General features: G+C 41.5%; 1 long non-coding RNA gene across 2 annotated transcripts; it reads right to left on the reverse strand.

Moving 5' to 3' along the window:
* Nucleotides 1-2,512: 2,512 nt before the first annotated feature.
* On the reverse strand, nucleotides 2,513-10,492 carry LOC110917862. 2 transcript variants are annotated; one of them, XR_004884803.1, is made up of 3 exons: nucleotides 10,421-10,492; nucleotides 3,554-3,620; nucleotides 2,513-2,750 (listed from the first exon to the last, which is right to left on the reverse strand). It is a non-coding gene; the product is annotated as an uncharacterized LOC110917862 (long non-coding RNA). The 2 variants fall into 2 exon arrangements; XR_002580905.2 differs by lacking the exon at nucleotides 10,421-10,492 and adding an exon at nucleotides 4,135-4,287.
* Nucleotides 10,493-12,836: the final 2,344 nt, after the last annotated feature.

The following is a 12,836-nucleotide window of genomic DNA, read 5'->3' on the forward strand; positions in this document are numbered from 1 at the left end:
AAACTCAGTCCAAAAAGAACTCAAGAAGATTGGATCTCGGTCAGAAACGACAGAGCTTGGGCACCCGTGCAACTTATACACATTGTCAAAGAAAACCTGTGCCACCTCCTTAGCCGAGTAGGGGTGACCCAATAACATAAAGTGGCCATATTTCGTGAGACGATCCACTACGACAAAAACAGTGTCTTTACCCTTAACCCTCGGCAGTCCACCTATAAAATCCATCGAAATATCCGAAAAAATCATATCCGGTATCGGTAACAGTTGCATCAGTCCCGGTGATGCCACATTTTCACCTTTAGCTCGCATGCATACATCACAACTTCGCACAACCCGTCGCACCACCTTGTTTATACCCTTCCAAAAAAACAGCCCTTTGACCTGTTGCACAGTCGCTCGCACCCCCGAATGCCCCCTACTGGTGGTTCATGGCATAGTTTTACCATTTCCTCACGTAGGGTGCCATCGTTACCAACCACCATACGGTTCCCGCGTGACAACCATTGACCATTCCATTTGTACTTCGCATGACTGTCGCCCGCTTCGACCTTGCTTATCAACTGTTGCATATCAATGTCATTTTTTTGACTTTCAATTATTCTGTTCAACAATAACGGCTCCAATTGTGAGACGGCTGTCACGAACAATTCTGACCCTTGCACCCGTGACAACGCATCGGCCACCACGTTTTCCCGACCTTTTTTATACTCAATAGAGTAATCGTAACCCATAAGTTTCGCTAGCCATTTATGTTGTAAAGGGGTGGTTACCTTTTGAGTGAGTAAGTGCTTGAGACTTTTCTGATCCGTACGAATGACAAACGGCCCGGTAATAAGGTAATAATGCCACTGTTTCACTGCCAACATGATAGCCAATAACTCCTTTTCGTAAACCGAGAGCGCGTTCTGCCTTGCCGATTAAGCCCGTGATAAAAAAGAGACTGGGTGTCGTTCTTGCATCAATATCGCCCCTATTCCTCCTGCCGAAGCATCAGTTTCAATTACAAATTGTTTGGTAGGATCGGGTAAAGTTAACACCGGTGCCGACACGAGTGCACTCTTCAGGCTGTCAAAAGCATATTGCGCTTCCTCTCCCCACTTGAATGCATCCTTTTTAAATAGATCAGTGAGTGGCCTTGCAATCATTCCAAACGAACGTATGAATCGCCGGTAGTAGCCGGCTAGGCCCAAAAATCCTCTAAGTTGTTTGACTGTTTTTGGAGTTGGCCATTGTTGCACCGCTTCAATTTTTTTCGGGTCCGTACTCACCCCTTCCTTCGCAATAATATGACCCAAATATTCAATGGGTCGACCTCCGAATACACACTTCGATTCTTTAGCGAACAGTTTATTAGCTTGCATTATGGAGAGGACTTGTTCCAAATGTTGCCTATGATCCTCCTCATTACGGCTATAGACGAGGATGTCGTAAAAAAAAACCAACACTCCTTTCCAAAGCATGGGTTTAAAGATGTGGTTCATAAGAGCCTGAAACGTCGCCGGAGCATTTGTCAAGCCGAAAGGCATGACAAGGAACTCATAGTGGCCCTCATGTGTACGAAATGCCGTTTTCGGAACATCTTCGACTGCCATTCTAACTTGGTGGTACCCGGACCGTAAATCCAACTTTGAGAAAAAAGAGGCTCCCGCTAACTCATCTAACAGTTCATCAATAAGCGGAATAGGGAACTTATCTTTTATCGTTGCTTCGTTGAGATGCCTATAATCCATACACATTCGCCATTGGCCGTCTTTCTTTTTGACGAGGACTACCGGGGCTGCAAATGAACTTTGACTATTCTGAATTATTCCCGAATCCAACAGTTCCCGAGTGGTTTTTTCAATGATATCCTTCTGTACCGCCGGGTACCGATACGGCCGAACACTAATAGGAGTGGTGCCCTCCTTTAGAACTATTCTGTGATCAAACGGTCGAGTGGGCGGTAACCCCGTGGGCACTTGGAAAACGGATGCAAACCGAGCCACTAACTCCTTCCATCTCTCGGTTCCCTCATGTCCACCCAGAACGTTCACCACACGAGAGTGGTAATTATCCCCCTGTTCGTCATTGGTCAAGTGTAAACTAAACAATTGTAAATCCCCGGCTCGTGCATGTTTACCCACCTTCTCCAGAGAACACACCGCAAACAAATTATTTTGTAGTCCTTTTAACTCATAACCTTTACCCGCTAGTTCGAACTTCATCGTCATTTTTTGGAAATTCCATAGGATGTCGTTTAACGGAAGCAACCACTGCACCCCTAGAATCATGTCATAACTTTCAAGCAGCAATAAAAGTACATCGGTTGTGAACCAGTTTCCTTGCATGTTCCACTGGAATTCCTTACACACCTGCGTACTAGTTAGATTTTTTTCCATCCGCCACCCCTACGGTCACTGGTGCTATCGATGCAACCTCACACCCCAGTTTCTTGGCCAGCCGTTCTTTAAGAAAATTATGTGTCGATCCCGGATCAATAAGTATATTGTTACACCCAGTTTATAATATCAGATTTAACAACATGTAAGACTTACAATTTATGCCAAAAGTAGACTTTACAAAAACTTTCAAGATTTGAGAACCAACTAGTTACAACATTCACATGTTTAACCTACTAAACGATGTTCAAGGTAAAACTACGAGTGTTTACATAGTTACAAAACAAAATATCAAGTGCGGAAGCGTTATAATATGTGTGTTCGGTTCGACTCGATTGCTTGATCATCATCCTTTTTCTTGGGTACCTGAAACTAAATGTTTTAAACAAGCATTAGCATTATGGTTCTAAAATTTCACGTATTCAACCAAATTCGAACACGTTATTCGAGAGGTTAAAATAGAAATCACATCAAGCTGGGCTCCACCGTAATTTACGGTGTCACCGTAAATTACGGTGGCTTCTGGACAATTTGGAACCTACCATAAATCAATAGGTTCCCACCATAACAGTATACTGGCCACTGTAAATTACGGTACCACCGTAATTTACGGTGTGCCCTGCACAAAAACCCCCTTGTTTCAAATACAGTGTTGCTGGTTATTTTCGAGCGTCAAACAGCTTAATCTCACATTAATTGTTAAGCGACTGGGCTAATTTCTCCATACTTGTATTTTACTTATGATAATACTCAACTATTCTCATGAGGGCATGTCTTCGGATTAGCTTACAAACTAAATTACAAGGCATTTAGTTAGTCGTTTGTGCTATTGTCATGCATCAAATATCTAAACTTTAACTCCTATCTTAAGAGCAAAGTTTCTTAATTTGCTTATGGTGTTAGCTACACGGCTTCCACGTCATGTAAATCATGCATTATGTAATTGTGTCTTGTTTCGTGCTTATTACCAAAACTTGTTTGATCCGTTTGGGTGCTAAATTTACACACCATTAAGGATATGCAAGATTTCATGCTTTTCATTTGTTTTGGCCCGTTTACTTGTTTAAGAAGCACAATCACTTTCGTGACACAATGTTCTATCCTATTTACCATGCTTTTCACTATAACATAAGAACGATAGTTAACCTTGATGTGACGAAGCAATAGTTTCGTACCTTTAGAGCACACTCTTTCCCCGTGGATTCCTTTCGGCTTGTCCGCTTGACGATCCGGACTCTTTGCCTAAAAATTTCAGTTTACGACATGTTTAGAACTCTTTTTATGACCACAATCACATCATTATGGACCATTATCAAATCTGCGTTTTTATCCAAATTTTTACATTTAAATCCTCACTTAGGCATTTCAACAAACACCTAACGGGTCAGATTTTCCTACAAGCATTACCAAGTTCATATCTTTTAATTTTCATCGAATTTCACTTTAATTAAACAACTTTGCACATATCTTATCATTCTAACATTTCAGAAATCACTTCCAAATTTCTGATTGTGCTAGAACAAGAGTTTTAAATTCTGCATTTATCAAGTTTCTTGAAGTTCACTACTCACCTACAATGGTGATTATGTAACCCTACAAGTATCATACAAGGTTGTGTCAAGAAATCATCTAGGGTTTGGTCCTAAACCTCATAACCCTTCTAATTGCAGCCATGCATCAACAATCAAGTTGAATTTCTTGCTTTTCACACTTAACCTAGAATTCAAGATGGACAAAATATCAAGATTTTACATACCTTTAATCCCTACAGCGAGGTGATGATTAATTTGTGTTTAGAACTTGATTTGAGACAGATTTGGGGCTTCAATTTAAAGGATTTTGGTATGAAGCTAGGGTTTGAAGAACCCCCTTGTCGCCCCTCTTCTCTTGATCGACCAGACACACCAATTTTGGTGTGTTTGGTTTGGTTTTGTTACTATTAGTAACCAAATTTTCTAATTTGTCAAGTTTAGTCCCCCAACTTTGTTTTGTTCTTAAGTTAATGTGTTTTAGGCATATCATGCATTATTTCAAGACTTGAACTTAACTAGGTTATGTTCCTAGTTAGTAATTTCTTGTTTATTAATTCTTTAAAATTTCAAGGTAAGGGTTTTTATTTTCGGGGTGTTACAAGTCCACCCCCCTTAAAAATGGTTTCGTCCCCGAAACCGAATTACGTACCGAATAAAAAAGGGTATAGCCGTTGCATCTCCTCTTCGGATTCCCATGTGGTATCCGCCCCTTTCTTGTGTTCCCATTTGACCCTCACTTGGTTGATCTCTTTGTTCCTTAGGATTTTCACCTTACGATCTAAAATCTCAATAGGTCTTACCGCATAGTTGAGGCTGTTATGCACTTCGATATCATCGTAGTGGATATGAGCGGTCTCATCGGCCAAACATTTTCGAAGATGTGACACGTGGAATGTGTTATGTATCCCACTCAACTCTTCGGGTAATTCAAGACGATATGCTACTTTACCAACCCGTTCAGTGACTCTAAATGGCCCAATAAATCTTGGGCTTAATTTTCCCCTTTTTCTGAATCTAATAATACCCTTCCATGGGGAAACTTTTAGCATAACCATATCGCCAACCTGAAATTCAATTGGCCTATTTCTTTTATCTGCATATGCCTTTTGCCGGTCTTGAGCCGCTTTCAAGTGTGCCCGAACTATAACGATTTTCGCATTTGTAGTTCGGATTACATCGGCAGGTGCTAGCCCCCGCGGACCCACTTCTCCCCAACATACCGGGGTCCGACATTTTCTGCCATATAATAGCTCATACGGGGCCATTTTAATACTCGCGTGATAGCTATTGTTATATGCAAATTCGACCAAGGGTAAATGGACATCCCAACTACCTCCAAAGTCAATAATGCAAGCCCGCAACATATCTCCCAACGTTTGTATTGTTCTTTCGCTCTGCCCATCCGTTTGTGGATGGTAAGCAGTGCTAAGGAACAATTTAGTTCCCATTTGTTCTTGGAATTCACGCCAGAATTTCGAAGTAAACCGAGTATCTCTGTCTGACACAATGGATATCGGTACCCCATGCCTTGCTATGATTTCATTGGTGTATACTTCTGACATTTTCTCAGACGTATAAGTCTCACGAATCAGAATGAAGTGAGCACTTTTAGTTAACCTATCCACGACTACCCATATAGCATCAAAACCACGGCTTGTTTTAGGCAGTTTGGTCAATAGGTCCATCGTAATTTGTTCCCATTTCCAAACCGGGATTTCTAACGGTTGAAGTTTACCATATGGCTTTTGGTGTTCCGCCTTAACTTGTAGGCAAGTCAAACACTTTTCCACGTATTTCACGGTGTCCCGCTTCATTCCGGGCCACCAATAGTTTTGCTTCAAGTCATTATACATCTTGGTCGCTCCCGGATGAATGGAATAACGGGATTTATGAGCTTCATCAAGTAGAAGCTTCTTAACCTCACATGTGTTAGGGACCCAGATTCTATTAAAACGAGTCTTTAGGCCGTGACTGCCTATCTCAAGGTCTTTAACTTGGCCGATAATTCTTTCCTTTTTCCAGTTTTCCGCCTTTACAGCTTCCTCCCGTGCTTCTCGAATTCGCTCTAGTAAGCTTGAAGTCACAACAAGTTGCATTGATCGTACCCGTATCGGGGTATAGTCTGCTCTGCGACTCAGCGCATCGGCCACTACATTGGCCTTCCCAGGGTGGTAATGTATTTCACAATCGAAATCTTTGACTGTTTCCAACCACCGCCTTTGTCTCATGTTTAATTCCTTCTGATCGAAGAAATATTTCAAGCTTTTATGGTCGGTGAAAATTGTAAATTTTACCCTGTACAAATAATGCCTCCATATCTTTAAGGCAAACACCACCGCCGCCAATTCCAAGTCGTGAACCGGGTATTTCTTTTCGTGAACCTTCAATTGCCTCGAGGCATAGGCGATGACCTTACCTCGTTGCATCAAAACACACCCGAGCCCTAAATAGGAAGCATCCGAGTAAACTTCCATGTCGTCAGTCCCTTCCGGTAATGTCAATACCGGAGCGTGGGTCAACCTTTCTTTGAGCGTTTGGAAAGCTTCCTCTTGCTTAACGCCCCATACAAACTTTTCCTCCTTGCGAGTCAATTTGGTCAATGGCAAGGCAATTTTGGAGAAATCTTGTATGAATTTCCGATAATACCCTGCAAGCCCTAAAAAGCTTCGGATTTCTGAGGGGTTTCTTGGAGGGTTCCATTTTGACACCGCTTCCACCTTGGACGGATCCACTAGTACTCCATCGGTACTAATGATATGTCCAAGAAATTGCGCCTCTCTTAGCCGGAAAACGAACTTAGAAAATTTTGCATATAGCTTTTCTCGTCTGAGGGTGTCTAATACTTCCCGCAAATGACACACATGCTCAGCTTCATTCTTCGAATATATCAAAATGTCATCGATAAATACGTCACCGACTTATCTAGCATGGGTTTGCAAACCCGGTTCATGAGGTCCATGAAAGCCGCGGGTGCATTTGTCAATCCAAAGGGCATTACAAGGAACTCATAATGCCCGTACCGTGTACGAAAGGCCGCCTTCAGTACGTCTTCCTCCTTGACTTTCAATTGGTGATAACCAGATCGGAGATCAATTTTGGAGAACCAACTTGCTCCTTGTAATTGGTCAAATAAATCATCAATTCTTGGAAGTGGGTATCGATTCTTCACCATGAGTTTGTTTAACTCTCGGTAATCGATACACATGCGCATACTGCCATCCTTCTTTTTCACGAATAAGACTGGTGCGCCCCACGGAGACACACTCGGTCGGATAAACCCCTTGTCAAGAAATTCCTGAATTTGAGACATCAATTCTTGTAACTCCGACGGTGCAAGTCGGTATGGCGCCTTGGCCACGGGTTTCGCGCCCGGAATCAACTCGATTCCGAACTCTACCTCCCGTTCTGGTGGTATCCCCGGTAGCTCTTCCGGGAACACGTCTTCATAATCTTGCACGACCGGTACATTCTCAATTTTGAGGGGTTCTTTTTCCGTTTCGCTTGCATATACCATATAGGCCTTGCATCCATGTTTCATGAGTTTATGAGCTTCTAGCATTGTGCATATCACCGGGTTACCTCCCTTTTCTCCATATATCGTAACTTGTTTTCCGCTAGGTGACGTTAGTTTTATTTCCTTTCGGAAACAAACCACTTTCGCATGGTAACGGGATAGCCAATCCATTCCCACTACCACTTGAAATTCTCCCATCGACATCGGAATCAAGTCTATTGTGTATTCCTCGTCATCAATGTTCATCGTACAATTTTCACATACATCGCAAACAATAAAGCTTTTGTTATTACCTATCTCTACTTCTAAGGGCATAGGTAATTTTGTTAGAACAAATGAAGGGTGCCGAATAAACCCATATGAAACAAAGGATTTATTCGCACCAGTATCAAATAACACACGTGCGGGAATTGAGTTTACAATAAATATACCTGAGACCACGTCAGGTTCGACCTTTGCTTCAGCAGCGGTCAGTTGGAAAGATCTTGCTTTGGCTTTTGAGGCTTCACCTTTCGAGTCTTGCCCTTCTTTCTTTCCCACCAGTTCCGGGCACTCCGATCTTTTGTGACCCATTCGGTAACAGTTGTAACAAACGGTCACTTTCTCCGGGCATGATATAGCCATATGTCCCGTTTTTCGACATATGGGACAGGGCTTATCTTTGAAGCGACATTCACCCTTATGATTCTTGCCACAAATTTTGCAACTTGGTGTACCGCCCTTTGTATCTGATTTCTTCACTGTTTCATTCGTTCTTGCTTTCTTGGTAGGGCTCGGATTTACGTCTTGTGCCCTTCGTTCACCCCGTTCTATACTCTTTTTCAGCTCGATCTCCCTTTCCCGAGCGGCATTGACAATCTCGGTAAGGGTCTCGTACTTTGAAGGGGTTATGAACTCCCTATACTCTGCGCTTAGCATGTTATGGTAGTAATAAACCTTTTGCTCTTCATTCGTTATCAGATCGTCACAAAACTTCATCTTATCCATAAACATCCCCGTGATCTTGTCTATGGATTCACCTTTGTGTCTGAGTTGCATGAACTCTTCCTTGATCTTGTTTATAACCGCTTTGGGACTATGGTGTTTAAGAAACGGCGTCTTAAACTCCTCCCATGTCATGGCCTTAGCCGCTTCGCTTCCAATCTCCTTCTTTTTATTATCCCACCAGTCTTTCGCTTGACCTCTTAATTGACCCGTACCATAAGCTACGTAGTCATTCTCATCGCAATGAGTTCTCTCGAATACTCCCTCGATATCGCCTATCCATCGTTGACACACGATTGGATCAACCTCCCCATTATATATAGGTGGTTTACAAGCTATGAATTCCTTGTATGAACAAGGCTTTCGTTCCCCAGATTTTTCCTTTGCTAGATTCGAATTATCTTCTAGCTTCTTGATTCTCTCTTCTATTACTGATAAAACCGTGTTTTGAATTTTATCAATGAAGTTTGAAAAACTGTTTTCGATCGCCTTTCCAACCTCTTCGGCAATCACTATCCTCATTTGTTCGGTGACTCTTGGCACCGCATCATCATCACCTCCATCCGCCATCTTTAATACTGAAATGCTTACATACATTGTTAAACATTTCATTTGTAACACATGTTTTACTTGTTTTGATTTAATCAAGTTCGTGACTTGACTCAATCATTCTTGTTTCATGCCTTTCTTGTGTTTGAGTGTGTTTACACACTCTTGATTCTATCGTTCTTGTTTCATGCTTTTCTTGTGTTTGAGTGTGTTTACACACTCTTGATTCTATCGTTCTTGTTTCATGCTTTTCTTGTGTTTGAGTGTGTTTACACACTCTTTTCCATGCATATTTGTTCGTGAATTATTTCTATACTCTTTAAATTTTACTTAAGCAATTACTCTTACCGAATGTTGATCAAGCTTGAACCGAACACTTATTGGCAACCTTAAGCTCTGATTACCAACTTGTTACACCCAGTTTATAATATCAGATTTAACAACATGTAAGACTTACAATTTATGCCAAAAGTAGACTTTACAAAAACTTTCAAGATTTGAGAACCAACTAGTTACAACATTCACATGTTTAACCTACTAAACGATGTTCAAGGTAAAACTACGAGTGTTTACATAGTTACAAAACAAAATATCAAGTGCGGAAGCGTTATAATATGTGTGTTCGGTTCGACTCGATTGCTTGATCATCATCCTTTTTCTTGCGTACCTGAAACTAAATGTTTTAAACAAGCATTAGCATTATGGTTCTAAAATTTCACGTATTCAACCAAATTCGAACACGTTATTCGAGAGGTTAAAATAGAAATCACATCAAGCTAGGCTCCACCGTAATTTACGGTGTCACCGTAAATTACGGTGGCTTCTGGACAATTTGGAACCTACCGTAAATCAGTAGGTTCCCACCGTAACAGTATACTGGCCACCGTAAATTACGGTACCACCGTACCTGCACAAAAACCCCCTTGTTTCAAATACAGTGTTGCTGGTTATTTTCGAGCGTCAGACAGCTTAATCTCACATTAATTGTTAAGCGACTGGGCTAATTTCTCCATACTTGTATTTTACTTATGATAATACTCAACTATTCTCATGAGGGCATGTCTACGGATTAGCTTACAAACTAAATTACAAGGCATTTAGTTAGTCGTTTGTGCTATTGTCATGCATCAAATATCTAAACTTTAACTCCTATCTTAAGAGCAAAGTTTCTTAATTTGCTTATGGTGTTAGCTACACGGCTTCCACGTCATGTAAATCATGCATTATGTAATTGTGTCTTGTTTCGTGCTTATTACCAAAACTTGTTTGACCCGTTTGGGTGCTAAATTTACACACCATTAAGGATATGCAAGATTTCATGCTTTTCACTTGTTTTGGCCCGTTTACTTGTTTAAGAAGCACAATCACTTTCGTGACACAATGTTCTATCCTATTTACCATGCTTTTCACTATAACATAAGAACGATAGTTAACCTTGATGTGACGAAGCAATAGTTTCGTACCTTTAGAGCACACTCTTTCCCCGTGGATTCCTTTCGGCTTGTCCGCTTGACGATCCGGACTCTTTGCCTAAAAATTTCAGTTTACAACATGTTTAGAACTCTTTTTATGACCACAATCACATCATTATGGACCATTATCAAATCTGCGTTTTTATCCAAATTTTTACATTTAAATCCTCACTTAGGCATTTCAACAAACACCTAACGGGTCAGATTTTCCTACAAGCATTACCAAGTTCATATCTTGTAATTTTCATCGAATTTCACTTTAATTAAACAACTTTGCACATATCTTATCATTCTAACATTTCAGAAATCACTTCCAAATTTCTGATTGTGCTAGAACAAGAGTTTTAAATTCTGCATTTATCAAGTTTCTTGAAGTTCACTACTCACCTACAATGGTGATTATGTAACCCTACAAGTATCATACAAGGTTGTGTCAAGAAATCATCTAGGGTTTGGTCCTAAACCTCATAACCCTTCTAATTGCAGCCATGCATCAACAATCAAGTTGAATTTCTTGCTTTTCACACTTAACCTAGAATTCAAGATGGACAAAATATCAAGATTTTACATACCTTTAATCCCTACAGCGAGGTGATAATTAATTTGTGTTTAGAACTTGATTTGAGACAGATTTGGGGCTTCAATTTAAAGGATTTTGGTATGAAGCTAGGGTTTGAAGAACCCCCTTGTCACCCCTCTTCTGTTGATCGACCAGACACACCAATTTTGGTGTGTTTGGTTTGGTTTTGTTACTATTAGTAACCAACTTTTCTAATTTGTCAAGTTTAGTCCCCCAACTTTGTTTTGTTCTTAAGTTAATGTGTTTTAGGCATATCATGCATTATTTCAAGATTTGAACTTAACTAGGTTATGTTCCTAGTTAGTAATTTCTTGTTTATTAATTCTTTAAAATTTCAAGGTAAGGGTTTTTATTTTCGGGGTGTTACATATATGCAGTTGACGCGTAGCCATCGACCCGTTTACCCGCATCGTTGAGTAGGATGGAATACCCGTTAGTGCGTGTATGGAGATCTGATGTTCCGCTTCATCCTCCTTATCAGACCCCGTTTCCTCCACGGACTTATCCTCATCATCGTCAGCTTCAATAATGTAAAGTTGCTTACGGGGTGTCGCACACTTATGCCCGGGTACAAACTTTTCCGTGCACCAAAAACACTCGCCTTTCGCTCGTTTCTGTTCCAATTCTTTGCTAGTTAGACGCCTTTGGTTGTTAAATGGCTTGCTGTGGCTGTTTGGAGTTCGGTTGGTGTTGTGGGTGGGGGTGGGTAAAAGTGGTAGTTTAGCGGCGTTAGTAGGCGGGTGATTTTAGTATGGCTGCCCTTCGATGATCCCCCTGTCCATTTTCCTCCCGTGAACTTTTCTTCCCAGGTTTCGTTATTAAGGGCTTGGGTCTTGGCCAACCCGTACGCCTCGTGCAACATACGAGGTTTGAACATTTTAACCGGTCCTCGGATGTCAGGTCTGAGGGCTTTAAGGTAAAGGCTCACAGCTTGGGTTTCACTTAACGATACCTTATTCAGCAACGAGTCGAAGGCCGTATTCAACTCTTGCAGCGAACCTGTTTGTGTTAGGGAGGCCATCTCCTCCAGCGGGTCTTCGAATAACGCATCCGAAAAACGGGCTGAGATGGATTGAACGTAGTCATTCCACGGAATCTCGGCCACGGTGGCGTTCCTGGTTTTCATGAAAGCCCGATGCCATTGTAATGCATCGCCTTCCAGGTGAACGGCGGCACAGCGAAGCTTGGTCTCCTCCGGGGTTTCGTCCATTGCGAAGAAGTGCTCGTAACGGTAAACCCAACCCTCCACATCTTCACCCGAGAATTTTGGAAAGCCAATCTTACCAATTCTGAACGGCTTTGAACCACGTGAATCGGAATCTGGACCAGAAAAAGACCCGAAAGAACTGCCCGATGACTGAACCGATTTGTCACGAACAACCTTCAGGATCTCCTCTTGTTGCTTCGATGCTTGTTCCTGTTGTTTCATCAGCGTGGATAGAGCGGCCTGGATATCGGTGATTGCCTTGTCGTGGGACTTCAAGGTGTTATCAATCTCTTGAGTACGAGTGTTCGTCATGGTGGATGCAGAGTTCCGAGAAGGAATCGGATAGCTCTGATACCCTTGATAGGTTACGGCAGAAAGCTAGAGGAGGACGAGAAAGATACGTAAATTTCTGGATGGTTGTTTCCAGAGATTCATTCACAATAATAAACATGATCCAAACCAAAGTTCCAAAACAAACCCACAAAAACATAAAAAGGCCATAATGGTCCTTGTTACAAGCAAACTAAAATTAAAACATAAACTTAAAACTTGAATCGTATCACGAAGGCAAGCCAACGGCCATTTCAAAAAGAACTCTTGACAAACCAGGACCCTATCTA

Source organism: Helianthus annuus, chromosome 16, assembly GCF_002127325.2.
Source record: "Helianthus annuus cultivar XRQ/B chromosome 16, HanXRQr2.0-SUNRISE, whole genome shotgun sequence".
Taxonomy (NCBI): Eukaryota; Viridiplantae; Streptophyta; class Magnoliopsida; order Asterales; family Asteraceae; genus Helianthus; species Helianthus annuus.